Genomic DNA, 26,338 nt, shown 5'->3' on the forward strand with positions numbered 1-26,338 from the left:
AAGCACTTACTGCATTCTTATGTGGGCAGAATGGAGCATCCTCTGACATGCAGACTAGGAATAAAACTAAGCTGAAGTTAAGATAACGGAAAAGAAGAGTGAATTTAATTGCTGCATTGAGAAATAGGTTGATTATACAATTATTGAACTTCAATATGTGCCTGGGCTATGTGAAGTGCATTAACTTATTTAATCCTTCCAATAATATGGACGTTTAAATTCCTATAACATCTGTGTGAATAAACTTAAGCATGAAAAGTGAGTTATATACAACAGAAGTTTATTTCTCATTTATGTATCAATACAAGACAGAGATTCTGATCAGCAGGCAGAACTTCCTGTCCTTTGGTTCCAGTATTTTCTAAGTCTTTATTCTTTGCATCTAGTCAATATATGAAGGCACAGCTATTTTTTTATAAAACTTGCCCAGAGATAAGACATGTGATTTGTTACAAACACACTTTTGGTAAGAACTAGTCATATAGCTGTCCTTCAACATGTGTGTGCATGCACGCATGTGTGTGTGTCTCTCTGTGTGTGTGTGTGTGTGTGTGTGTGTGTGTGTATGTAATGGTGTCTCTACCTGAGGTCATCTCCATACTCTGCAAAGAGGGGCATAGGCTTTTGTGTTCACCTAGCTTCTGTACAGTCTGCAAGTCTAACACTAAATATTTGTGCTTACCCTTCTTTGCACACATAACGAATAACATACTTCTCCCTAAGGGGATTAAACATAAGTACCAGCCACTTTATGCAACCACCTCAAATACCATGGTCTTTTGGTGGTATATTGTCCTTTTCATCCAGCCTAAAATTCCTCCTTTTGGTCTGGCAACCAACACATTGAAAATAATGAGACAGAATGGTAAACAGAGAGAGATAAGATACATACAATGAGAGCTCTCATTCGGATGAAGGAAAAATGGGAAGTTCATATCAGGACACTACTAGGTATGAAATCTTACTAGAGAGGTATAGGCAAGAACTTGTATCTTGGAAACCAGGGAAATTCCTTAATCAGACCCTAGTTATGCTCTCTCAGGAGGATTTTTCCTTGTTCACCTTTGCTGTCTCTTCCAGGGAGTCTTCTCTGTCTATTATCTGCCATGACCACTTCTGAAAGGGCCTGGCATTCTTTTTAAAGACCAGTCACAGAATTGAATCAGAGGTATAATTTCTCTACATTTCAGTCAGCTATTGCTAAGCTTTGACATAGGAATAAAAAAACCAAAATCCCAGTAACTCATAACAGTAAGGGTTTACTTCTTGCTCACATTAACTGTCATCTGTGTCTTAGCAGTGCTTTGTTCTATATGATTCTTTCATTCTGGAGTCCAGATCAAAGATCTGCTCCTGTATGGAACTAACAAATTCATACAATGGCTCCTAATGCATATGCAGGGCAAGATAGTATCATTACTTCTCACATTCCATTGGGAAAAGTCTGATATTGAAAGGACAGGGAAGTATATTCCTCCCTCAGGTGAGCATTGTAAGTCTTCAGGCAGGGGCAAAGGTGAATGATCTTTTTACTGGGAGGGGATTATAACACGGTTGCCCTTTGACAAAATGGGGACCTCAGAAACTTAATAGCTTTCACTCTGTTTGCATTCAGTTGGTTTCCTGTGAAAACACACTCAAGGTTTTCCCACATGTAGCTCTCAAGTCCGCTTGTTTTGTCTCCTTTCCTAAAGGTCTGTCTCCCTCAATTTAATGAAACTGTAAAGCCACAGGCTTAGGGGAAAGGACAAAACTCCCAATCTTATCTTTGCTGTAGGGCTGAGTCACCTTACTTGACTGAGGAGCCTTATTGGACCTTTGTCACTTGAGGCCTCCTTCAATATTACTCCTTGCTGTTTAAGGGCCAAATGGATTCTTTCACACTGGAAAGCCACTCATTCCCTTCTTCCCACATTCTTTCTTTTCTCTTTTACCTCTTACACTCTTATCAGTCTTTGCCTAAGCTCATCACTTGGTTGCAATATCTTACTAAATGCAGCAACCACACACATGAAGATTCTGTTTTTTTCAATCACCCCCCCAACCCCCTCGACAGCCCCATATCAAAAAGTACAGACTCAGGGCCGGGGATTTAGCTCAGTGGTTCTGCTACCTGCTTTGCAAGTGCAAGGTCCTGAGTTCAATCACCAGCACCAAAAAAAAAAAAAAATACAGATTCAGTTGATACATCACCTTCCTCTCAAGCTATTGCAGGTGATGGTTTTGTCCTTGTATGTTGCCATTATTTGAGCATTATATATGTTTCCTTGGTGCCCACCATCTTCCTCTAGGCCAATATTATATATATATATATATATTTTGGTGCCCACCATCTTCCTCTAGGCCAATATTATATATATATATATATATAGTATTTTTAAAGAGTTATATATCAACTCAAACTATATGGAAATTTCTCAGTTGAGTCACTGACCTATATAGGTATCCTGTTTGTCAGAGATTCTTTTCCATGCAGTGATATAGGACTTGAATTTAGATCCTTCATTACTATGGCTCCATCATTCACTAGGATAGAGGTTTGCAAACTACAACCTTTGGACCAAATCTTGCCTGTTGACTACTTTTATAAACAAATCTTATTAGAGCACAACCATGTCCATTCATTTATGTTTGTGCTTGGTCTCTCCTGTATTGCGGTTGTAGATATGAGTAGCTGCAATAGTGTTACTATGATCTGCAAGCCTACACTTTTTATTTGGCTTATTATAGAAAAAGTTTTGCTTACACCTACTCCAGGATCTAATTATCAACATATTAGTACAGCTGAGAGAAGGGGACATTTAGAATAGAAAAAATTACAGTTATTCTTAAAGCCCTGAACCAGAAGTGTTACCCTGACACATGCCTCCATTTAATTCTCACAGGACCTAACATTTAGGTGCAGACTGTGGCTGAAAACTGCAGTCTGTGGCCAGGTAGCCACAATGACACTTTTCCACTTTATGCCAAGAAGAGTAAGAATTTCAGTGGATGGGTGGTTGTCTCTGCCAAAATGTCCATCTTGTGGATTTTTTTAAGTGGACTTTAAAAAATTAGTAATTTGACTAATTTGGATGCTCTATAACAAACTGATTAATGGTTTGGTCTGGAATTAGAAAGACGTATGTTTTAAGAGTAAAGCTTCAGTAAGTTTTTAAAAATATACTCTGGCTTCCACAACACAGTAGAATCTTTCCCTAATCTGTAGCTTAGAAGTTACAAGACATTGGCCTTAACAGTCTTTAACTTTCTTTCCAACTCAGAGATTTTTTTGTTCCATTTATTTTACTTGAGCTCTACTGTGTATCTAAAATTTCAAAGCAGTAGAGAAGAGTGAAACAATTTCCCAGTTGTTGAGGATCTGACAGTTTAAAAAGAAAAACAGACATGCTGTTATTGCTTAACCTTAACACCTGGGGGTGGGGCTACATGGAAACAATGAACTAAAAATGTCTACAATGACATGAAACCCATGCTGATTCCACCCCATCTGACAGCGTTCAGCCTGAACTCCTAAACACCCAGCAGCAGTGGATGGAGAACCTTTTAGAGCTTTCAATGATACAAATAGCACCCTGCAGCACTTGGGCCATAGGGTCATCACCACTGAGATCCTTGATGAGCTTATTTGCTAAATCCTCCCATCAGTTGGGGCTTTTTGGGAATATCTTCATTGAGTCTTTGATTCCTTACTTCTTTTTTGTTTGTAGTCTTTGTCCTAGGAAACTTTCTCCTTTCTTAATTTGCCAGTAGCAAAAGCAATCCTGGGTAATTTAGCAAAGTAGGGTGCATCATAATGACAGAGTTCATATTATATTATAAAGCTACACTGATAAGAGCAGCATGATACTGGCATAAAACCAAATATGCTGACCAGCGGAACAGAGTAAAGGATGCAAAAACTGTAAACACATTTAGACACTGAATCATTGACTAAGGGGCTAAAAACATACACTGAAGGAGAGACAGTTTCTTTAACAAGTAGTGATGGGAAAATTGGCTATACACATACAGAAGACTGAATCTAGACCCGTATCTCTCACCATGTACTAAATTAAAATAAAAATGGATCAAAGATGTAAATATTAAAGAAAAACACAACCTGGGGAAAACAAGATAGGCAAAATCACTTTAACTCCTAGGTGCAGGAAGGACATTCTTAACAGAACCCTAATTGGAAAAGAATAACATCAAGATGGAGGAGGTGAAGGGAGGGCAGGGGAATGGGGAAAAAAATAAGAACCAAGACAGATTATGTAAAGGTGCAAATTTCCAATGATAAACATCATTATATATTGTGTACCTAAAATGTACCAATAAAATTAATTCTAAAAAAAGGATAACATGAAAAATTAACAAATGGGATTACAATTGCACCTCGGTTCATGAACTTAATTTGTTCCATGTTTCTGGAAAAGATGGCCATGTTTGTTTTCCTGTGGAAAAGATGGGCACAATCATGTCTGTCACCAAATGCAGAGTTTGCAAACAAAAAATTTTTTTCCAAACACTTCTGTTTGCAAACCAAATTGTTTGCAAATAAAAGCATTCCTGAACCTAGGTACCACTGTACATCTGATTAAAAAGTTTCTATACAGTAAGGGAAATAATCAGCAGAGTAAAGAGACAACCTACAGGATGAGAAAAAAAATTTTCTAGCTATATTTTGGACAGAGGATTAATATGTAGAATATATAAAGATCTCAAAAAAATTAGACACCTCCAAAATAAAAGATTCAGTCAAAAAAATGGGTAATTCAAATGAATAGACACTTCTCAGAAGCAGTACAAATGACCAATGAATACATGAAAAAATGTTCAATGTCACTGGGTAATGCAAAATGCATTAAATGAATTTTAAATGCAAATTAAAACAACACTGAGATTCCATCTTACTCCAGAAAAAACCTGCTATCAAAGAGAAATTAGTAATAACAAATGCTGGTGAGCTAGTGGGGGGAAAAAGGAACTCTTCTCTGTTGTTGATGGGAATGCAGATTACTACGACTGCTATGGAAATCAGTATGGAAATTCCTCAAAAAACTAAAACTAGAAATTTCATTCCACCCAGCTATTTACTTTCTAGGTATCTTCCTGACATCATACTACAATGATACGTGCACGTCCATGTTTATAGCTGCACAAATCACAATAGCTAAATTGTAGAACTGGCCTATATGTGCATCAAAAGATGAATAGATAAAAGACAACATGATATTTATACACAATGGAGCACTACCCTGCTATAAAAAGAATACACTTGAGTCATTCATAAAAAAATGGAAATCAGATACACAAGCTTAAAAATCATATGGTTTCTCTTACATGAGAAACCCAAAGTATAAATCAATCAAAGAGCAAAATAGAAGATAGTAGGAAATAGGGAGATAGGACTTTGGCAAATGAGAAAGGAGCTAAGAGATGTTACAAAGAGGGAGAGAAGCAGAGGAAGGGGATGTATAAAGAATTAAGATGTGTTATATACATTTCACAACTACCAGTAAAAATATTTTAATTTTGTACTGCAAACATGTACTTTAAAAACCCTACTGATTAAAAAAGCTATTAACAGTGGATGCTTTATTCTAGAAATGTTCTCTTTTTAATTTTGTTGGTCTTCTTCCCTTCACTATGCCATGAACCAGCGTTTGATATCTTGTGTGTAAAGTTCAGGGTGTATAGGGATATATTCCTCAACATCTCAATTTTTGACCACAGCTTTTTCATTTTACTGAAAAACTTAAAAGTTAATGAATGCATATTCTAGCTTATCAAAATTAGTATCCTACCAGATCAATGCCTCATAGTGCTAATGCCTGAGTTTGAGGTTGTGTTTGGATCCAATGCTGCTGTGGAGTGCTGCCCGGTTTCACAGTCGTAAGAGTAGAGAAGAGCAGTGGGAGGGCTGAGTTGTCACATGTAGTCTGATGGCACAGGCCTGCAGAAAACAAAGAGGAAAACAAACTATTTGTATCCTCTAGCATAGTGCATATTTTGCAAGTGGGTATATTGCTCAGATACTAAGCCAGATAATTCATTAACAAGAAATATGCTATGAAACATTCATTATTTTAATACTTGGATTGACTATGCATACACAGATTTTTAAAAATACCACAGTGTTAAACAATTTACAGAGTTACCACTTCAGAAAAATTATTCTAGGATCATTATTCACTGGAGAAGCTTTGATTTTATAAGAAAGCTATTTATCTTAAATTAAGAAATAAAATCATACCGAAGAGCACACACACATATTTATTCTTACATTAATGTTGCTGAATTCAAACTATAAAAGCTTATTATATATAGGACCTGCCCCAAGGTTGCATTCTTATGTATTAAACTCTGTATCAACCATATTGTTCCAGTAAAACAATATTATGTATCACACTAAATCAATGCTGTTAATTTGAATTTTAACGGTTTTGCAGTTTTGTTAGTATTTAACTTGCAAATTGCTTTTGCTTTTGAGTTGGACAGGAGCCTTGAGCATATATTTCTTTTACATTCAAATGAGACATGTACATATTTATGTTACATGATAATAAAACAGTATAAGAAAAACATGGTGGGGGATCACCATGAAAATGCCTTTTTATTTAAAGTGAGAACACACATTACTCAAGGTGTACAAACTGCATGAAACAGCTGTCATGCTAAGGAGTTCAGGACTGGGAATGAAGGTTTGATGTATAATTTGAGCAAAATAAGAGCAATGTAGTGAATTTTAAATAATACTACCCCAGTACTACATTTAATGAAACTCAGTTCATTAACTGATCTTACTAGTTTTTTGGAACACCAATATTATCCTATAAACTGTTGATGATAATATATGGTCATAGATTTTTCTACTTCATGACATTCAAAATCTACAAACCCCTGGTTGTTGTGTTTTCTGTAGCCCACTGCCCTCTATGGTCCTCAGTGTGGCACTGATCACTCACTGACTTCAGGTATTTATAACCCAGGACTAGTTACTAGGTTAATAGAAATAAAATAAAATAAACAGGAGAAAAGCATAATACATACGTATTATAACTATTTTTCTCCTTTCACATAAATGAAGTTACCTTATTCTACCTGCATTTTGATGTATAATCACAAAAGTATGAGTCTACTTTTTGGTGTCTAAATCACATTCAATTTCAAAATCTTTAAAGTGAAGCAGAAATTTAAGGTAGTTGTCACTATACCCAGTACAGAATCATGTGCTATCTTTTTTGCTCAGTGTTCTTACAGTTGTGTCACTTATATGTACTTCAAAAGGAGTGTTAGTGGTTTGGCTGTACTGGTAGTTTTTATAGAAATGGATCCTTTTTCACCTATATTTTACTAGGTTCAGATTGCATTTAAAATATAGAATTCTGATAACGAAAACAGTTTCACTAGGGAAGTTGGAAGCTGGTCAGCTGACTGTCAAGAAGCAAACACCTGGACTGGTGTGGGGATTAGGAGGTCAGTTTGAGGAGTAGGGTCCCTAAGTGGAAGTAAATCACCCTGTTTCACAGAAAGAATGAAGAGAGCCAGCTGATGAATATCAGTTTAAAAACAAACTTTTGCACAATTTAATGAATATAAAAAATTATAAAATGCGATGGAAAACTTCAGAAGGAAGTAACTAATTGCCTATATTCTAAATTTCTTCGACCCTTCATTATTCAACAGCAGAAACAAAAAAGGATTTTAAAAAATTAATTTCCAAGGGGGCAAAGGGAGGACAGGGACAAGGGGAAAAAAATGAGAACCAAGACCTGTCATGCAAAGGTCAAAGATCCCAATGATGAATGTAACTGTACTGTACCAGTAAACTAAAAAAAAAAAAAAAAAATTAATTTCCAAATCTTCACTAATTAAAATATTAGTAGTTTACTCCAAAATAACAAGTTAATCTGGGTTTATATTTTCCCCTTAAACTTGGAAGATAACATATGTTCTAGTGATTCTTGTTACGGATTATCAGTAATTATTATACCAATTGTTGTGTTTAATGACCTGACATTTTGTGTTGTAAAAAGTTAGCATTCCTAGCAAAACTTTTTTGGTTTTTGCTTTTGTTTTTTAAATCCTCACAGAAAGGGCAAATGCGGTGCACTGACAGCACAGGGCCTACTGCAATAGTTTCTCTGGCAGGCATTTTCAGCCACCGTTCTTCCATTTATCTTCCTTGGTGCTGATCAGATCTCCTAGTGTTCTCTCTTCTGGGCTGGCATCCTCACTACTGGCTCCCCTTACCAGAACTTCTAGAACACTGTGGCATTTAGTGATACCCTGCCTTGCACCAATCTCTGTGTGTGTCCCACCCCTATAAGACAGACCACAATCTTTTGACTTTCTCAGGGGACTGCATCTCCTATGTCTCCTTTCTATTCATGGCATCTCCAAATCACAATTACAAATAATTACTTGTTGAATTGAATTGAAACAACCAGCAGGCTGCCAAAAGAAGAGGGTAGGTGTGTATTTAATACATTGGCTAGAATTCCTGAGCAATTATTAAAGTTTGATTCTAAAGTAAGTACCTTGAAAGAGAGGCGTAGTAGGTATACACCTTTACCCCATTACATGCATGTAAACTGTTTCCATGCCATGGTTACTTATTCAGTCAAAATAACGCCTGACACAGAAAAATGTTAGCTATCATAAAAAAGTTGTTTGCTATCACTGTCATCATCATCTCCACCACCAACATAATAAGAACGCTATCATGAGTTGATTATTCATTTTCAGCCAACAGCAAGAATAGTTGAGCTTAGATTTGACATTCACAGCAAGAACAAAAAGTGTAAGTAAAATCTTTTGCACTGAGAAATTCTCTTTACAAATTCTTTCTCCATCCATTTTACTTGTTTGGTGAAATGAAAAGGATTTCCCTCAATAATTTTTCCTTTGTTTCTTCTTCTTTGTTTCAGAAGCAATTTTCTTCTAATAGGAGCACTGTGTAATGTAGCCTAATATATCTTCCATGTAAACTCTAGGCTTATTGGATTTTCTGAAAAGTCTATTCCTTTTTATCTTCTGTTACTTTGTAAACTGATCCTGCTTATTAAACCATTTCTAAGGTGGCCACCTTCGTAATATTTAGGGATTTTGACTCAGTGTTATTATGTACACTAATACAAGAGGAGGAAAACACACATTTTTCTTCCTGCAGTTCTTATTCTGGGTATTAGAAACTAGTATAAGAATTTTGTTTCCCATATCAGGCCAAAGTTATGAAGCATTTTTTCTTCTGATAGAAATGCCTCTGAGAAAAATATTGAGTTAGCCCTTGGAACTAGTAAGTAATTGATCTTGTAAGCAGGTGACTTATTTTAAAGGAAGAAACGGATACAGTAGCATAACCAGAGTGGATTTCCCCACTGTCAAGTCTCTTGTTACAGATCATAAATTCAAGTCTAAACTAACAATTCGAATGGAAATGTTCCTTCTGGTGAGACCCTGATGTTTAGGAAATCTCTCTCTCCCTCTCTCTCTCTTTCTCTCTCTCTTTTCCTTTTCTTTTTTCGCTTAAGGCATGTAGACTATATTTACCCAAATAAATACAAGCTGACTGAGAATGAGCTTCAGTGGACACAGCTCTTCGTTCAAAATAGCGAGCCAATGGGCAGGTTGAGAAAATGTAAGCGTTCCTATTGTAATCAGCAACAAGGAGCTCCACCTTAAATGGTTCCCAGCCACACCACTGTGATACTTCCAATCAGAGAGATGACAAGACACAGGAAGTGATACCTAAGCATTCTTGCCTCATCAAATTACATAACAATTTAGCATCAGGAGTAGGCCCCAGAAATTGAGGTACCAATACTGTTGTCAGAATGGAGAATTTTCCTGGTGATCTGCAAGTCTGACCTACCTGTCCTTTACAGTGCAACCAATACTACATATGTTTTCAATTTCAGACCAACTGTGGCTGAACCTTACTTACCAGTTTCCATTGCATATTCACTTTGATAAAAATTACCCTGAGGACTTTAGTCAGTGACACCATTGTCATACTGATTGTGAAAGAGTTCCATTTCTGACCTGGCTGGGAGACATCTGAAAAGCTGTGAATCAAGCAAATTTATTTTTTAAATGTTGCATAAAAATATAAAAGTCTGCAAATTAGTAGGGTGGCATGATAATTCAAAAGTCTCTTCTTGAAAGGTAAAAAAGAAAAACTATGCATTTGCAATTCTTTTTCTTTATATTCATACCATAACAATTCTTTTCAAGGAAGTATGAACATTTTTCTTTTTCAATTTTTTATTTTCATCATAAATTGACAATTTAATATTGCATACATTTATGGGGTACAATGTGATGCTGTGATTTATTATTATATAGAATAATTGAATAAAGTTAATTAACATATCTGTTAACTCAAATTCTTATTTTCTGTGGTAAGAACATTTGAAACTTAATATCAGTAATTTAAAAATGAGCAATACACTATTATTAACTATATTAACCATGCTATGCAATCAATCTCAAAAAGAAAGGTTTAGTCTGCCTGTCAAACCTAGATACTGAGATTTTGGTACCTTTGACCACGTTAATTACATTCTCCTAATCCTGAAAGTCCCGTAATAGCCTGGGAGAAGGCTTATATAAAGATATGTTTATAAATGCAAAAAGTAGCCAAAATAGGTAGTTCAATATAATATACAAAATAATTTTTATAGTAAGAAATTATTCGGGCGGGGGATTTAGCTCAGCGGTTTGGTCGCCTGCCTCGCAAGCGCAAGGACCCGAGTTTATTCCCCGTACCACAAAAACAAAGCAAAACAAAACAAAAAATAAATTATTCAACTTAAGTCATCATTTCTTTTATTGTATTTATTATATAGTTTGATATTTTCAAAGCCTTGATTTGGTTTAATTTTCATCCTATACTATGAAATAATTAAAGTGTTGGTGTTCCTTATAGTCTGTAGCAGGGATGAAAGTGATGGTAAAATTTCTTCATCCTAGATAAACATCTCATCTCTTCAAATAAGAACATCAAATCTCCACTTTAAAAGAATTGCCTGCTGGGGATTTAGCTCAGTGGTTCCGGCACCTGCCTTGTAAGCACAAGGACCTGAGTTCTATCCCCAGTGCCAAAAACAAAAACAAAAACACCCATATACAAGATGTGACCTGACGTAGGTTTAAATTTTATATATTTTCTAGGGAAGGAGGAAGGGAGGGAAAGAGGGAGAGAGGGAAAGAGGTAGGGAGAGGAGAGGAAACGAGAGGAGGGAGAGAGAGAGAGAGAGAGAGAGAGATGAATTTCATTTTAATATTTTCTATCTGTATGAACACACTGAATCTAAAAGCAGAGCATAAAAACCCAACTCAGCTGAAATATGAGCTACCATTTGTTATTATCAATGCTGTATGTCATCATTACCAGCCTCATATTTCAAGAGGACAGCTGGTACTTCCAAGGTCAGTGACAGTTTTATATAAAAACCTCGATTGAAAGGACTACAGAGATCAAAGATTGGGATAATCGTAGAGAAAGATTGCCATATGTTAGCTCATCCATTCCAAAGATTGGGTTTTTATTTTTGGTACCTATGCTGGAAGAATGGGAAGAGATTGAAAAAGAAGATTAAATAAAAGCTATCAAGAAGACACTATACTCCAAAGCAAGTAAATATTCTAAAGGAGAAGTTACTAAAGAAAGTGCACACAAATAACTGTTACTACTGAATGTCCACTGGTGAATTCATTTTGGAAAGACTACAAGCTAATAGGAACCAATTCAATTATACAGCAGGATTGTAATGATCTCACAAGCAGATGGAAATAAATCAAAATCATTTCAGTGGTACTAGGGAATAGATATGGTCGTCCTGTGCTAGGCTTTCAATAACATTAGTGCATTTACATTAATGAAAGAGGGACAGATACCAAGTTTTAAGCTTTTGGTTCAGAACTGAACAGGGATTAGAATTGTGATTATTTCTCAAATCTTCTTGCTTCAAAGGAAGAAAGAAGTCACTATGAGAAATCCAAATTCAGGGTAGTTAGACAGATGATGCCAGCATCTACTTTAGTGACTTTGATTTTTGTCTGTGAAAGAAGTAGAATGATAGAGATTTCATTGTACCGTGAAGAAGCACAGGATGTCCTAATTATTTCAATGTTCCATGCTGCTAACTTCACACATTCACCTTCATTTTGCAGTCATGATTTGAAGTTGTTTGGAGAATGCTGCAGGAGGAAAAGAAAAATAAACTAGAAAAATAGATACTATTGCAAGGACCCAGGAAACATGTAACAAGCATAGTTTACTTGTAAACCAGAGTTGCTCTACTGAACATTTTCTGATCTACTAATATCTGGTTCCTTCTTGCCTTAATCAATATTTACTCTTTGACCCTTCCATGCTGTTTTTTTTTCTTTCTTTCTTGTATTGGGGATCAAACTCAGGACATTGTGCTTGCAAGGCAGGCATGGTGCAGCTGAGCTAAATCCCTGGACCAACCTTTCCCTGCTTTTTAAAAAAAATCAAATTATATGTTTTGATTTTCTAGGATATTAGGGAAACCCATATATACAAAAGTCTGTTTTAATTATGAAAGCAGTATTTTATTCAAAATATTTGGAAAAAAAGTTAAAAATGGAGTAATTACTTTCAATCTCATGTCAGAGACTTACCAGCCTCAAACCCAGCTGAGCTTGCTCAGGATTGAGGCTACTTCATTAAGTAAATTTTGACTGTCTTTGTCCCAAGTTTTCACAGCAGATCTGTAAGTCTGAAGTTTTTCTGCAGAGAACTCCTCTGCTGTGTACTGAATGGACCTTCTCAAAATTTATACACTGAAACCTTGATTCGCAAGATGATGGTATTTGGAGGAGCCTTTGGTCATGAAGGTGGAGTACCCCAAAAGATCTTAAAGACTTTTTCTATATGATGACACTGAAAATATGGCTGTCTTTGGTACCAAATCTGTGATCTTAAATTTCTGGCCTCCAGAAATCTGAGAAATAAATTTCTATTGTTCATAAGCCTTCCAGTCTAAGGCATTTTGTCAATTTCTTTCTCGCTGCTTTTTATACTTTCATTTCAGATTATCTCAGCAAACTGTGAGCCCCTCCTCAGCGACTAACTGAATCCTAGCTCTTGCAAGTACACCATTCATTTCCAGACAGTATTTATTTTCTGAATATCTAGAACTTATCTGTAAGATAAGTTGCATGAACATTTGCTTTCTACAGTTCCCCATTCATCAGCTGTGCTGCTGGTGTCTGCACATGAAATCAGTTCTTACTCTTCTCCCTCCATTTATTCTCAGAAAGAAAGTCTAAGTTGAGGAATTTAAGATTGAATGTAGATTCAAAACAATGTTACCACTCCAAGACATCTTTGCTTTTTAAAAATAAAAGCATCCTTTTAAAGACCTTTTACACAACTATAAGTGAGAGAGAAAAATATGTATGTGTATATACACGGGAGCGTGGGAAGGGGAAGAGAAAGGCAGTTAAGATACCTGCCCAACTCTATGTAAATCTTAAAAATAGGCCAAACTTCCCCCACACTCAATGCTCACCTATCAACGAATGGCAATGTTAATGTGTGTCTGCTGATGAGGGACATAATGTGCCTTATTTTCCTCCTAGACACTGATCACCATTTAACACGCTACACATATTTTACCCCTATTTATCTACTTCACTATTATGTTTCTGTCTCTACTCAAATATATCCCTGTTGCCTAGACTACTGCCTACCACACAATAGATGCCTGATAAAAAATTTTGAACAAATTTATGTAGATACTGCACTTTTGCCTTTATCTTTGACAGTTATATGTTTTGGTTTTATTTTTCTAGCCTGCATTTATATTTTCATTATCCTTGTGGTGTTTGGTGTTTCATTATTTCTGTAATCTGTAGTGTTTGAAGTTTTAAATTTTAATATAGTTGCATTTAAATTATTTTTTGTGGTTGTTGCTATTTGTACATGGTTAAAGAAGTCCTTCCCTTCTTTAAATACATGAAGACAGTCTCCTGCTATTTCTTTAAAATGTTATCATTTTTAACTACATAAACTTTTAACTTTGTGCATGATGTGGAGGTTTAATTTTATTATTTTAGCCCATTGGTATAACCAGTTGTTTGAACATCATTTATTGAATATTCCACTGATTCCTGCTGATTCGCAGTACTACTTGGCATATACCAAGCATCTATAGATACTTGCAGCTGTTTTCAGACTCTATTTTGTTCCACCATCTCTCTTTCCCACCCTTGGAATTTGATACCAGCTTACAATTTTTCCACATAAGCATACATACAAGCACATTGAATCTATGAACTGATTTAGTAAGGCTTGAAATCTTGACAATATTAAATTTTTTTCACTTTATGATCACAAGAGTTTTTATTTAGATATTCTTTTATGTCCCTAATTTAAGTTTTATAATGCCTCTCCTTAGAAGTCTTTCACTAATTTTAGGGGAGTTTATTCCTGGATACTTAAAATTTATTAATTTTTTCTCTTAATATCAACCTTATGCATTTTTACATAAAAACTACAAATTAGTTTTGTGTGTTATACATACAAGAATCTTGCTATAGTCAACTCTTGATCCTTTTTTTTTTTTTTTTTGTACCTGGGATCAAACACGAGTCCTTGCATCTGCGAGGTAGGCTCCAGAACCACTGAGCTAAATCCCTGGCCCAATATTAACAATTTACAAGTAGATTATTTTTATGTTTTCTATGTACATACAAATATATTTTAAAATCATTTTTTGTGTTTTCTTTCCTTGTCTTTTTAATCATTTATGTGTTTCTTTTTTACTGTGATATTGAAGACTTTATTGCAATGCAGGCTAGAAGTAATGATAGCGAACATTTCTGCCTCATTCCTAATGTCAAAGAAAAGCTTTGAATGTGTTGCTATTAACTATGATGTGCATAGTAGGTATATTTTGTAGTTAAACTTCAATGAATATACAAAGTCTCTTTTACTTTTAGATTGCTGAGAACTGTTATCATTGCAAATGTTATTAATTGCTTATTTTTGGCTTCTCGGTATGATGGTATAATGAATTATATTTTTAGATATTGCTGTATTTGGTTTGCTGATATTTTGTTTAGGAGTTTTACTTACATGTTCATGAGTGAAACTGTTCTGCAATATTCTCTTCTCTTTTTATACTCTAGTATCAGGGTTCTACTGCCTCAGAAATGAGATAGGAAGTGTTCCATCTTTTCTGTTCTCTGTTAGAGTTCTCAGAAGACTGAATTATTTTCCTTGAATATTTGGATGAACTCACCAGTGAAATCATATAGCCCTCACTGATTTTATATTTGTGGAAAATTTTGACTATAGATTAAATCTATTTGATAGTTGTAGAACTATTCAATTTTATTGAGTCTGGGAATTCATCAATTTTGTTACAGTTTTGTTTACAATATCCAAGTTGACTATATTTTGGGTGTCTGAGAGATCTGTAATGATATTAAACTTTTCCCTCCTGATGTAGAGATTAACAATCTCTGTTAATTGCTTGAGGATTCTCACCATGGTTTTATAATCTATTACTTAAAAAAAATAATGTTGGCTTTGTGATCCTTACCTGTTGAATGTTTCTTCATAATATGGTAAATTTTTTTCTCAGCCTATTTCTTTTCATTGCTGTTATTTTGGTCCTTAAAAATATATTCAGATACTTAGCTCAGTTACTTTTCTGATATATGCATGTAAGAATATAAATTTCCCATTAAATACTACTTAGAATTACCCCACAATTGTTCATATTTATTATTGTCACTTATTTTAAAATATTTTGTAATTTTCATTATGATTTTCTCTTTATTTCAATTAATTTTATTGACACATTTAATGTATACAATATAATGACATTCATTGTTGGAAATTTGTACCTTTACATAATCAACCTTGGTTCTTTATTTTTTCCCCAATTCCCCTGCCCACCCTTCAAACCCCCTCTCTCCCTATTTACAAAGATGTTGTTTGCATTTTTTTATTTTCAAATATTAATTCCATTCTCTTCTTTCCTTTCCCCTTCCATTTCCCATTCCTCTTTGTACCTTTTCTTCCTATTTCACATTATCTATTATACTTTTTTTTTTTTTTTTTTTTTTTTTTTTTTGGTGCTGGGGTTCGAACTCAGGCCCTAGTGCTTTTGAGGCAGGCGTTGGGATCATTGAGCTAAAACCCCAGCCCTCTATTATACGTTTTAGTCCTTATTTACACTTTCAGTTTCTCATGCCAGAGAAACTATTCAGTATTTACACATTATGTGCCATATTTATATCACTTGAGAGTATCACCTCAATTTGCATCCATTCAGCTATAAGTGTCTCTAATTTTTCATTTTTTATGGCTGAGTATTATTTTATTTTATTTTTTAAAAAACACATTTTCTTTATCCTGTCTCCTATTGATGGGAAATTGTGCAGCTTCAAAGTTTTAGCTATTAAAAATTGTGCTGCTATGAACATGGGTGCACAAATATAGCTGTGGTATGATTCTCTTAATTCTTTTGGGAAGATACCCAGCAGGGGAATAGCTAAGTCAAATGGAACTTCCAATCCTAGTTCTTTGAGATATCTCCGTACTGCTTTCCACAGTGGTTGCACTGGTCTACACTCCCACCAGCAATGGAACAGTGTTCCTCTTTCCCCATATCCAAACTAACAATTATTATTGGTTGATTTCGTGATAGCAGCCATTCTTTCTGGGGTGATATGGAATCTCAGTGTTGTTTTCATTTGTATTTCTTGAATAACCAGTGACATTGAACATTTTTTCATATGCATATTTGCCATTTCTACTTCTTTGTCTGGAAAATGTCTGTTCATTTCAGATGCCCATTTTTGGAATGGGTCTTTAAATTTGGGAGATCTGATTTTTAAAAAATTCTTTATATATTCTAGATAGTAGAACTTTGTCTGAGAAACAGTTGGTGAAAATATTTTCCCACATTGTGGGACATCTTTTCACATTGTTGGTCATTTCTCTTGCTGGGCAGAAGCTTTTTAATAAGAATGCATCCCACTTGTTGATTGTTTGTGCTGGCTCATGGGCAACTGAGCTTTTGTTCATAAAGTCTTTTCCTACACCAATGTCTTTAAGAGTTCTACCTAACATCTCTTCCAGCCAGTTTAGTATTTCTGTTTTAATACTTAGATCTTTAATCCATTTTGATTTTAGTTTATTGTATGGTGACTAGTTTTAATCTTTGGCAAGTTGAAACCCAGTTTTTCCAGCACCATTTATTAAAGAGGCAATCTTTCATACAATGAGGGTGTTTGGCTCCATTGTAAAGATGAGATGGCTGTATCTGGAATTGTTTCTGCATCTTGTAATCTGTTCCACTGGTCCTCAGGTTTGTTTCTTTGCCAGTACCATACTCTTTTTATCATGGTAGCTTTGTAATATATTTCAAGTCCAGGATTCTGATACACCCTAATTTCTCTTTATTGCCTAGAATTGCTTTTGCTATTCTAGGTATCTTCTTGTTCTAAATGAATTTTTTTATTGTTTTCTCAAGGTCTGTGAAGTATGCAACTGGGATTTCAATTGGGAGTGCATTGAATCTGTACAGCAGTTTTGGAAATATGGCCATTTTCACTATGTTGATTCTTCCTACCCAGAAGCAAGAGATTTCTTTATATTATCGGATATCTTCATCAATCACTTTTTTCAGAGTGATGTAGTTTTCAGAGTAGAGGTCTTTGATTTCTTTTGTTAGGTTGATTCTTAGGTATTTCAATTTTTTCAACACTATTCTATAAGGAATTGATTGCCCATTTCTCTCTCAGTGAGTCTGTTTTCTATATACAGAAAAGCTATTGATTTTTGTGCATTAACCTTTTATCCAGCTACTTTACTAAATTTGGTTATTAAGTGTAGAAGACTTTTGGTGGAGTTCTTGGGGGCTTCTATATAGAGTATCATGTGATCTGCAAATAATGACAATTTGACTTCTTCATTTTCTATCTTTATTCCTTTTATTTCCCTACAGGAAATTGGAGTAGACAGTCTCTATCTCAATCCGATAAAAGCCATCTATGAAAAATCCAACAGCCAATATCATACTAAATGGTCGAAAAATGAAAACCTTCATGCTAAAATCACAAACAAGACAAGGATGTCCACTATCACCACTCCTGTTCAATGTAGTTTTGGAAATATTAGTCACAATAATTAGACAAGAGAAAGAAATAAAAGGAATTGAGATATAGACCATCTATTCCAATTTTTTGCAGGGTTTTTAATCATGAATGTGTGTTGGATTTTGTCAAATGCTTTTTCTGCATCTATTGAGATGATCATATGGTTTTTATCCTTGGCTCTATTAATATAGTGTATTACATTTATTGATTTACATATATTGAACCATCCTTGCATCCCTGGGATGAATTCCACTTGGAAAGGGTGTATGATCTTCTTGATGATCTTCTGCATTCTATTTACCAGTATCTTATTAAGGAGTTTTGCATCTATGTGCATCAGTGAGATTGGCCTATAATTCTCTTTTTTGGTTGGGTCTTTCTCTGTTTGGGGGATCATGGTGATACTTGCTTCCAGGAATTAATTTGAGAATATTGCTTCCCTTTGAATTTCATTGAAGAGTTTAAACAGTAGTGGCAGTATTTCCTCTCTAAATATCTTGTAGAATTCAGCAGTGAAGGCATCAGGGCCTGGGCTTTTCTTAGTTGGTAAGTTTTTTATTACATTTTCAATTTCATTGATTGATAGTGGCTCCTTTAGAATTTTTAGGTCTATGTTCAACTTTGGTAATTAATATGAATCTAGGAATCAGTCCATTTCTTCTGTATTTTCCATCTTATTGGCATAAAGGTTCTTGAGGTAGGTATTGATGATCCTCTAGATTTGTGCTCAATCCATTGTAATTTTACCTTTTCATTCCTAATTGCATGGATTTGGGCCTTTTCCTTCCTTTTTTTGATAAGATTGGTTAAGGTTTTGTCAATTTTGTTTATTCTTTTAAAGAACCAACTTTTGGCTTCGTTGATTTTTGTATCATTCTTTTAGTCTCCATTTCATTGGTTTCTGCTCTGATCTTTATAATTTCCTTCCTTGTATGAGCTTTGAGTTTATCCTGCTCTTCTTTTTCTAGAAGCTTGATATTCAGCATCAAGTTGTTTAATTGCACTTGCTCTGTTTTCCTAATATGCATATTCATTGCTATGAATTTCCCTCATAAGACTGCTGTCATAGATTCCAATATGTTGTATTGTCATTGTCATTTAATGGTAGGAACTGTCTGATTTCTTCTTTAATATCCTCTGTGATCCATTGGTTATTTAGGAGTGTGTTGCTCAATTTCTATGTGTTTGTGAAATTCTTGTGATTTCCTTTGGTATTGATCTCCAATTTCATTCACTATGGTCTGATAATATACAGGGGATAACTTCAATTGCTTTGACCTTACTTAGATATGTTCTATGAGTGAGTATGTGGTCTATTTTGGAGAAGGACACATGTGCAGCTGAAAAGAATGTGCATTCTGATTTTACCAGGTGTAAATATCTGTTAAATTCATTTCTTCAAGAGTTTGATTGAGTTCTAAGTATTTCATTGTTTATTTATTTTTTTTCTACCAGGGATTGAATTCAGGACCTTGTGCTTGTGAGGCAGGCATCAGAAACACTGAACTAAATTCCCAACCCCCATTGTTTATTTTCTGTCTAGTTTATCTATCTATTTGTGCCAGTGGAGTATTAAGTTCCCCCACTACTATTTTGTTAGTTCTTATTTGATTTTTCATATCCATTACTATTTGTTTTATATAGTTGGGTGCATTAGTTTTTGATGCATATATATTTATGATTGTCATCTCTTCCTCTTGGAATGTTCACTTTACAAGGATGTAGTGTCCTTCTTTGTCTCTCTTAATCAGTGTAGGTTTCAAACCCACTTGATCTGCAAATAGCTGCTTCTGCTTTTTGTTCCTGTTGCATGGAGTATTGTTTTTTACCCTTTAATTTGTGGTCTGAGTTTCTTTTTGAATCAAGTGTGTTTCTTGTATGCAGCATATTGTTGGATCTTGCTTCTTGACCCATTTGGCCAATCTATTTGTTTTGATTGGTGAATTGAGACCATTAACATTGCTGGTTGTAACTGATATGTATTGATTTATCCTGTCATGCCTTTTTATTTTTGTTGGATTCTCCCCCTTTGCATTTAATTTCTTGTCATGCTCAATGGATTTATTCTGCTGGGCTTCCTGGGGTTGTTATCCTCTTTGTCATTTCCTAGAATGTTGTTTAAAATCTTTTGGAGTGCTGGTTTGGTATTCATGAAGTTCACAAAGTGCTCTTTGTCATGAAAGTATCATATTTCTCCATCAATTTTGAAAGATATTTTTTCAGGGTACATCAATCTGGGTTGGAGGCTGTTTTCTTTTAGGGCTTGAAATACATCACTCCAGGCTCTACTTCAGTTTAGAGTTTGTTTTCAGAAGACTGCTGTGATTCTGATATGCTTTCCTTTGTGTGTGATTTCTTTTCTCCGATTGCTTGTAGAATTTTGTTCTTCTATTGAGTTTCTGGAATCTTAACTATTATATGCCTATGTGTAGATTTTTTTTTTATCACAGCTGGTTGGAGCCTTGTATGCCTCAATTATCTGTATGTCAAATTGTTTTCCCCTACTTGGTTAGTTTTCTGCCATTAATTCTGTGAAGTTTTTTTTTTTCCACATCATATGCACTCTCTCCTGTTTCTTCATTGACTCTGATCAGTCTTACATTATTCCTCTTTGCACCATTTAGCAGCTGTTGGATTGATTTCTCATCATCCCTTACCATTTTTAAGAAATTTTTATTTTCCTGTTTACTAATTGCAAGCCTATCTTCTGTATCTGAAATTTTACCCTCACATTGGCTCATTCTGCTGCATAAACTTTCTTTTTTAAAATTAATTGTATTGGTTCATTTAAGGAATATAATGTAATGGCATTCGTCTGGAAATTTGCACCTTTACATAATCCATCTTGATTCTTATTTTTCCCCATTCCCCCTTCCACTCCTCCCTATGTACAAAACTTTGTTTCCATTTTTTTTATCATGTTAATTCAATTCCCATCTTTCTTTTCCCCTTTGCACCCTTTCTTCCTACTTCACATTATCTATTATACCTTTACTGCATAAACTTTTAATGGCATTCTTAATCTCCTGGAAATCTGTTTGCATCAGTTTATGGATTCCATTTCTTTTCTATTTTGGGATCCCATCATGACCCTTACCTCCTCTATTTTTTAATGTGTCTGTTCTAGATTTATTAATCATGTCTTCCACTATGGGTACAATCTCTGCTGTTATCCACGAAATTATTTTTGACTTCATTTTTTCCAGATACTCTTGTTGCCAGTTCAGGAAATCTAGATGTTTGAATATCAGATTGTTCCATCTCATTTTCCTTTGGGGTTGCCTTAGGTGATCTGGAAGTCTGGTTTTGGGACTTATGTATTTTCTCTTTCAACAGATGCAGCCGGCTTTGCCTTTATTGAGAATACATTTTGCTAGCACAGTGGTCTTCTATTCTCAGCAAGCCACCAAGAGTATTTTTCTCTGCTGTTCACCAGTACACCAATTCCTGGGTGCAAACCATTGATGCTATGGGGTGGGCCTGTGACTGAAGCTTGTGCGCCTGTACAGCTTTTACTGGTCAGGCCTTGGCTTGGCAGGTTTGCCTGAGTACCTGGGGAGGGGGGCAGATCCCTATCTGGGATCTGCCTATAGTCACACTGGTCTGGCTGGTCTGGACCACACCACTGCTCCCCGGGATCTGTGTACACTCACCCAATACAGTCAGTTTCTAAGAGACCTCCTTCCCACCCTCTCCCAGACCATAACTCCTCCAGTCCTGACACAGGAAAGAGTGAGAAGAATCTCCTTCACCTAAATATTAGTAAGGCTCTGTCTTGGCTCTCTCTGGCTCAGTATAGTTCCACCTGATACTAGAGACTCCTATCGATGTACCAAATCTCACAGGATGTGAATGTGACTTACCTGGTGTAGTGATTAGCTTCACCCTCAGAATTAATGATATTTTGTGACCTCCAGTGAGCAGGAGTGTCCCAGGGCCTTCAAAAAACTATATCTTCATCCTTTTAATTTTTCCATTTTGAGACAGAGTTTCACTAATTTACTTGTTTTCCAGGCTGAGTTTGACTTTGCAGTCCTACTAATTCTGCTTCCCTTAGTGCTATTGCTTTCATTTTCAAATGTGAAAGTATATTCCTTACTTTTAATTGACTCTCTTTAAAAAATTGTTGTGTACATTTTAATTTCAAACTCTCCATTCACGTTTCATTGTAACTTTCAACTAATACTTCAATAAAAGTAATTTATGTTTTAAGCAATTAAAGGAAATGGAAAACTGAAAATTAAATATTAAAATTAATCATTGGCTTAATTATGAAAACACCCCTTCTAAAGAAATGGTGGAAATCATAATTGTTCTGTGCTAGACATTTAAAGAGAACCTTTTAAATGTAAACAAGTAAGCTTCTGAGTTGGCAATCTCAGCCTTTGCCTCCTGCAAGCAGAAAGAACTCTGGCATTCAATTGAAGAGCTCCTTTGATTACAATAAATATGGAATAAATTCCTTGGTCAGAGAAGGAAACAAAGAACTTGGAAGTGGTTCTTGACCAGCCTGGTATTTTTCCATTTTGTCTCTGGCTAACTGTGTGTACTTTTCAGTTGTACTTGTTTGTCCCAGTACATCAAGTTCAATGGACATGCACTTTGAATTTTTTGATGGAAAATCTTGATTAAATATCAATTGAATATTTTTTATACTGGCATCATGACCAAAGCAAAGCAAAACGATTTTTAGATCCATGAAGCAAATATTGACTAAGCATTTTCTCTGTGTCCAGTTCTGGGAGAGACACTATTGTAGAGGACAGAGGAAGAGACTGAGTTACGCTGAACCTAAAGCATAGGTTGGTTTGCTTCCTGTACAAAAATCTCACCTGGGTAGTCCTTAAACAATGGTGTCACTTATCTCAGTGAAGTCATGGCTACTACAAATATACTTTGTCATATCAAACAACTAAAGGCGAGATAAAAAGGAAATTACTCTTACCTAATACTCATATAGATAGTTGATAGAGAATCTCAGGTTTGCAAGAGTTATCATTGATGGGGTGTTCTTATAAAAGACTGAGGAAATTAGATGAATTTTGAAGAATGATTGGACTTTGAGCAGACAAGAGAGTTAGGGAAGGACTTCCTTTTTGTGGAAAGTAACAAAGAACAAAGTAGAGGAGCGAAAGAGTGAGTCTACACTCAATCCAATCAGAACAGAGGGAACATTGGACAAGACAGCAGACTGATGATATACACATATTGTGTAATAATATTGTAAAATATTTGTCAACTTTACATGTGAGCAAACAAGAGTTAAACAATGTTTTAATTTTAATTAATATCTAAAACATTATTTATTCCATAATTAAGTATATTATGAATGTTACGAAGAAAGGACAATAGCACATACATGGACTCATAATAAATATTGTTCCATTTACTGTACATAAGAATTCCATGAGAAAATGATTTTATTTGGTTACTGATAAAAGAGACATGAAAAATAAGAAAATAAGAGGTTTTTTCCACATTGACAAAAGTTTAAATGTAGTCAATTCCAAGTCAATGGCTTGGACATCAGATACCCAGACTTTTTTCATCTCTCTATTCATTTGACTTAAAGAAAGGATTCTAATTTCATGTCTGTCTCATGGTTGCAGTACAGACACTATAGCTCCAGCAATTACATCTACGTTCTAGATAGGAGGAAGAAAGAAGCTGAAATTTAAAAGGGCATACCTCCTACCTATGATATCTAAACTGTGATGTTACCTTATCTGTAAAGAAGGTTAGGAAATATATTTTTGGCTGAGCACATTCTGGACCCAACAATATAGAGATTCTGTTAGTAAGGAAGAAGGATGAGGATATATGTTGGTTAGGCTGTTAGACTTGTGGATCAAAGTAACCTTTCTCCCATTTCACAGCATTAAGTAAATTTACTCCTATTACTGCTCTGTCCAAAGTACAACTCTATCCACTTCTCTGTGTAGTGCTGTGCCTGAAATTATAGATTTTGATTCTCTAATGTTGGTGTTATACTTTGTCTTGAACTACTTACTATTCTCTTCTTTCGATTTTATTATCACTTTTTAAAAGCTGCAAGAAGATGCTCCAATATCATTAAGAAGCCAGGAAATTTAGAACTAGACACTTTCCTACATGTATATATTGGGCCATTCTTGCTATTGTTGTTTTCTGTGGGTGTTATTTCTGGAAGTTTGGGGAATGAAGCTTCTACACAACGGGCTGCCCTATGTATTTGTGTTTCATTTCAGTTCCATGGACCTGCTGTCTTCTTTCATATCCTCCAATCTTACAATTATCTTTTTGTCATTCTTCCCAAACATCCACATTTCTGCTTCTTCCAGATCTCACATCCAGTTACTGACTCCATTTGCAAGATAAACTATGAATAAAAATTTGCTCACAGCAGCAATTTACCTCCCCTTATCCCACAAACAAATGATTTTGTTTTTATACTGCACAAATCACTGCACCAGGTACTTTTGGGTTCATTATGGAACATAGATAAAATCATTCTTCACTCTAAAGAGCAGCATTCTAGTTGAGAAAATGAAATGCATTTAGCTCCTTGCAATGGCAGCTACTTATGAAGACAGTACATAATTATAGGTCGTGAAGGCTAGATGGTGAGTGTTCCGTGTATTATGAGAAAGGAGAGGAAGAGTCCTCTTTGACTAAGGAGTTCAGGAAGAACTTTGTGAAACAAGAAGGAATTGATTCACATTCTGTGGGCAAGTTGAAAGGATGTGAAAGCCTTATTTAGGAACAAAATGGCAAGATTAAAGCGATGGAAATAGGAGACCACTGGATGTGAGTGCATGGGCCCAGCTGAAATAGTTGACTAGTGCTGTAAAGGAAACAGGAAGAAGGCCAGAAGGTTTGGCATCAGATGATGGAGTCCTAAATGCTAGGCTAAGGAATGTGAATTGGATATACATTTGGAATGTATCCAAAATGCATATAGAATTTAGAGCAGCAATTTAAAAAGTTCCTGATTTCAAAAGACTAATCTAAGTCTACATAAACTGTGTTTGGTACAAGCACTTTTCTCTGCCTTCGGATACCTTCTCTGTTCTGCCGCTGGGTGGCTCAATACTTCTCCAGCCTGATTTTCCTTTGCATCAACCCCTTCCTCAGTGCTCCTACAGAGGAGAGAATGAAATTGACAACCCGTTTTATGAGTTGAGTTTTACTAATTCTACTAAAAATTTTAGTGAAAAAAATCAGAAAGCAATCTCTAATATACGAACTTTCATATTAAATATTCATGTCTATGGAAACAAACAAGTGGATTCTCCAAGAGCAATGTAGGAACAAGTTGTTCACACACTGGGAACTAGGACAGATTCTGGGCCTCTTTAGTCATACCTAACTTTCTGTCATTGAATGTCTCAAATGAGGCAGCTTGCAAAATGGCAGTGGTTGTTTTGATTCTGTTCCAGTTCTAGGAAGAGAGTTAAGTGAGGAAATTAGTAGTAGTTTCTCTCTTCAATAGTAAAATTTATCAAATTAGCAAATGGCATTATTTTATTTGGAGTTACTTGAGATATGTTTGGTTTGACCTAACCCCAACAGATTTTTACACAGAAAATTCACCCAGAAAAGGACAGGAGAATATTAGCTCACAGGTATCATACATGGCTTCTGCATGGACTAATGTAATGTTATCAGGGCCCTGTTTCTCTTATACTCTCAACTCCATCCTCAGTCATGTTGCATTATTTCTTACATTCTCATTGCTAGCAAGATGGTCATCAGCAGCTTCAAGTTTTAAGGTGTAAGTCTGGGTGAAAATAGCACATGCTTCCTCTTAACAGTCCCAGGTAAATAGCACAGTGTGAAATTCTTCAGATCAGATAGGGTATTTGAGTCCAACCCTGAGTCTCATGGTCCTCCAAGGAATTAGATATTCAGTCAAATTCACTGAAAGCCATGGTACTCCTCCAGGAGAAGAGGGCATAGATCCTGGGTGTCATGAAAAACAGCAAATATCTACCGCTGTTACACTGTAAAATGCCTTAGTAAAACATTACACAATCCCCTCCATCCTTTTCAGTTTCCAGTACCATTGACATATGACTTTTGCACTCTATGGAGTAAGAGTTTCATGCCAAGGCGTTCACTTTAACTATAATAGCTCATCTTCATAGAAGTCCTTTGGAATGGACATTTTATTTATTTATTTATTTATTTATTTATTTATTTATTTATTTATTATTTTTTTGGTACC

At 35.3% G+C, this 26,338-nt stretch overlaps 2 long non-coding RNA genes across 3 annotated transcripts in view; one reads left to right on the forward strand and one right to left on the reverse strand.

Annotated features, from left to right (window-relative positions):
• The window catches only part of LOC104876266, an 83,881-nt gene that overhangs the window by 53,360 nt on the left and 4,183 nt on the right, over positions 1-26,338 (forward strand). The gene's annotated exons all lie outside the window — the stretch shown is intronic.
• LOC104876267 overlaps positions 1-26,338 on the reverse strand; it is an 84,288-nt gene that overhangs the window by 12,310 nt on the left and 45,640 nt on the right. The window contains exons 3-5 of the long non-coding RNA XR_784303.3: positions 12,086-12,189; positions 9,932-10,052; positions 5,790-5,938 (exon numbers count right to left, since the gene is read on the reverse strand). This is a non-coding gene — a long non-coding RNA (uncharacterized LOC104876267). The remainder of the gene's footprint in view (positions 1-5,789; positions 5,939-9,931; positions 10,053-12,085; positions 12,190-26,338) is intronic.

Source organism: Fukomys damarensis, unplaced genomic scaffold (genome assembly GCF_012274545.1).
Source record: "Fukomys damarensis isolate Sample0158 unplaced genomic scaffold, DMR_v1.0_HiC HiC_scaffold_15, whole genome shotgun sequence".
In the NCBI taxonomy this organism is placed as follows: domain Eukaryota; kingdom Metazoa; phylum Chordata; class Mammalia; order Rodentia; family Bathyergidae; genus Fukomys; species Fukomys damarensis.